The sequence below is a fragment of the Schistocerca piceifrons genome, chromosome 5 (genome assembly GCF_021461385.2).
Source record: "Schistocerca piceifrons isolate TAMUIC-IGC-003096 chromosome 5, iqSchPice1.1, whole genome shotgun sequence".
NCBI lineage: Eukaryota > Metazoa > Arthropoda > Insecta > Orthoptera > Acrididae > Schistocerca > Schistocerca piceifrons.
Genome location: NC_060142.1, coordinates 285,210,638 through 285,213,806, shown reverse-complemented (window position 1 = coordinate 285,213,806; position 3,169 = coordinate 285,210,638). Strand labels below are relative to the sequence as shown.

The 3,169-nt window shown below is 45.8% G+C and overlaps 1 pseudogene; it reads right to left on the bottom strand.

Moving 5' to 3' along the window:
* Window positions 1-2,203: 2,203 nt before the first annotated feature.
* LOC124799445 lies at window positions 2,204-2,321 on the bottom strand (annotated as a pseudogene).
* Window positions 2,322-3,169: the final 848 nt, after the last annotated feature.

The window sequence follows — 3,169 nt, the reverse complement described above, 5'->3', positions numbered from 1 at the left end:
ACATTTTTATCTTTCATCTTTTGGCAGGGGCTGTCAGCGAGAAAATTTTTGTAAAGGTGTGAAATAATGTGCAAAGTTCATTTCAAGTCGCTAAGTACTCTCATTCTCAAATAATGAATCAATGAAGTCTGGTAGTTCACGCGTCGCGGGTTACGCTTCTTTTTCACCCTCGGCCCCATGACTGATAGATTCTTACCCCCAACAGCGATTGTCACCTGTCAGTACGGCATAGGTACACCAGGTTTGGTTCATATTGGTCCAATGCTTTAATATCAGATGTGGAACATAGATATTTAGACGCATACGAGTACTCACATCCAGTCTGTATGGGCTGCTGTGGAAAGCTGGCACCTTAAGTTTTGCCATTCATTATTTTTTGGAGCGCAACCTAGTCTGTGTGACGGTACGTTATTGCCGGCCGCTGGTGGCCGAGCGGTTCTGGCGCTACAGTCTGGAACCGCGCGACCGCTACGGTCGCAGGTTCGAATCCTGCCTCGGGCATGGATGTGTGTGTTGTCCTTAGGTTAGTTAGGTTTAAGTAGTTCTAAGTTCTAGGGGACTTATGACCTCAGCAGTTGAGTCCCATAGTGCTCAGAGCCATTTGAACCATTTTTTTGAACGGTACGTTATTGACAATGACAGATGCATATTATGGGGCCACAGTCACAATTTTTATGCTAGCAAATTAATATTTCCAGAGGATTTAGTCCCTAGTAGTGGCGGCTCACTCGATTCAAACTAAAAAAAAAAAAAAAAAAAAAAGCTCGGGCTACAATCCTCATTCAGCATTTCTTAGGAAAGGGAACCGTCACAACATGAGAGCTATGAGAAGTAATTTTTAACATGAAAACTGTTTCTAATCTTCTTAAAAAGATTTTTTTAAAAAAAATCAACAATTGTTATGGTGACCACTGATAGCGGTACTAACTCTTCGTTACTGTGGTCAACTACGAGAGCGTACTTAAAAGCAGTGCTTCCGAATTTTTTATTCTCTTCTCAATGTCGGTTGAGTTATTGCATGTCATACGTATTATTCGATCGACTGCCCTGCTTTGCTGACGCAAGATGCAAAACTCTTCCGCTAGAGGTGTCCGAATTGTAACGTATAACACGGTGGTGTGTGAGAAGCAGCTTCTTGTAATCGAATTTCTAGCTGAAGAAAAACTGGCCCGTATTGAAATCCATAGAAGCATGAAAGCTGTGTACGCTGATGATTGTATCGGCGTCAATAGTGTGTGACGTTGGATTATTCGTGTTAGTAATGAAGGAAACAGGAGGTCAGCACCTCAAAATGTGTGACAGAGCTCGGAATGGACGACCTAATACGGCAACCGACGAGACTATCAGAATTGGCTGGGTGAACCCATCCGAGAAAATCGTAGGGTGACATAGCTAAAGCTCTTAGGTAAGTGTGGCATATCACGACAGCGTGTACAGGCCGTCATTGGAGAGCTGCGGTACAGAAACTGTGCACATGGTGGTTGCTTCAAATGCCAACTCTTGACATGAAACAGAGGAGACTGGACAACTGTTAACAATTTTTTTGCGTTTTGAGCGTGAGAGTTATGGGTTTCCTATCAACACTGACAGGTGATGAAAGCTGAGTTCATCATTTTAGCTCCGAAAATAAGAGAGCATGAATGGATTTCCGCCACAAAGGATCACCGAAGATCAAGACTGTGCTATCAGCAGGCAAAGTCATGAAAATTCCTGGCAGATTAAAACTGTGTGCCGGACCGAGACTCGAACTCGGGACCTTTGCCTTCCGCGGGCAAGTGCTCTACCAGGAGACCGTCTGTGTAGTTTGGTAGGAGACGAGGTACTGGCGGAATTAAAGCTGTGAGGACAGGGCGAGAGTCGTGCATGGGTAGCTCAGTTTTAATCTGCCAGGAAGTTTCATATCAGTGCGCACTGTAGAATGAAGATTTCATTCTACAGAGAGTCATGCTCACAGTGCACTGGGACGTTCAGGGTGTGGTGCATCTGGAAGTCATAACTAAAGCACTTCGTCTTCAGGCCACAAGTGGCCCATCGGGACCATCCGATCGCCGTGTCCTCCTCAGCTGAGGATGCAGATAGGAGGGGCGTTTGGTCAGCACACCGCTCTCCCAGTCGTTATGATGGTTCTCTCTGACCGGAGCCGCTACTATTCGGTCGAGTAGCTCCTCAATTGGCATCACGAGGCTGAGTGCAACCCGAAAAATGGCAACAGCGCATGGTCGACCAGACGGTCACCCATCCAAGTGCCAGCCACGCCAAACAGTGCTTAACTTCGGTGATCTGACGGGAACAGGTGTATCCACTGTGGCAAGGCCGTTGCCCCATGACTAAAGGCATGACCATAAATTCAGCAGTGTACTATGAAACCCTCAGAAAACTGAAATTACTAATTCGAAGAGTTTGTCGGTAAATGGATCGCCCCCTCCTTCACCATGACAGTGCCAGACCACAGACGAGAGCACACTGGACTCGCAGTCGAGAGGACGACGGTTCAACCCCGCGTCCGGCCGTCCTGATTTAGGTTTTCTGAGATTTCCCTAAATCGCTCCACGCAAATGCGGGGATGGTTCCTTTGAAAGGCCACGGATGACTTCCTTCCCCATCCTTACCTAATCCCATTGACCGATGACCTAGCTGTCAGGCCCCCCCTCCCCCCCAAACCAACCAACAGAGGAGCCCTGCGACATCTGCAACAGTCCGACGCCTTGGGTTCACTGTCACTTTGGTCCTCCTTACAGCTACGACTTGGCCGCATCCGATTTTCATCTGCTCTCAGACCTTAAAGACGATCTTCGAGGACTTCATTTTGATAGTGGTGAAACGTTGCAAACAGAGGTGATATTGCGGCTCCGTCCGCAGTAACGATATCCACAAACCTGTCTCTAGTTCGCAGAAATTTCTTCATCGCCAGGGTGACTACGTTAAGAAATAAATTTGATCGTGTTACCGTAGTTTACATCAGTTTAGTTACATTCGTGGAGGAATGTTAATAGCGTTTGTTTTATTTAGCAAGAGCTAAGAGTTTTTACATAAAAAATTCGAAGGCAGTACTTTAGAGCTTGCCCTCGTAACTTAACATTATTAATGGTTTAGTGTAACAACATACTAAACTTTTTATTTGGTAATAAAAAATCCTCGGTTGTTACAAATATTGGTGAAAACGTTACAC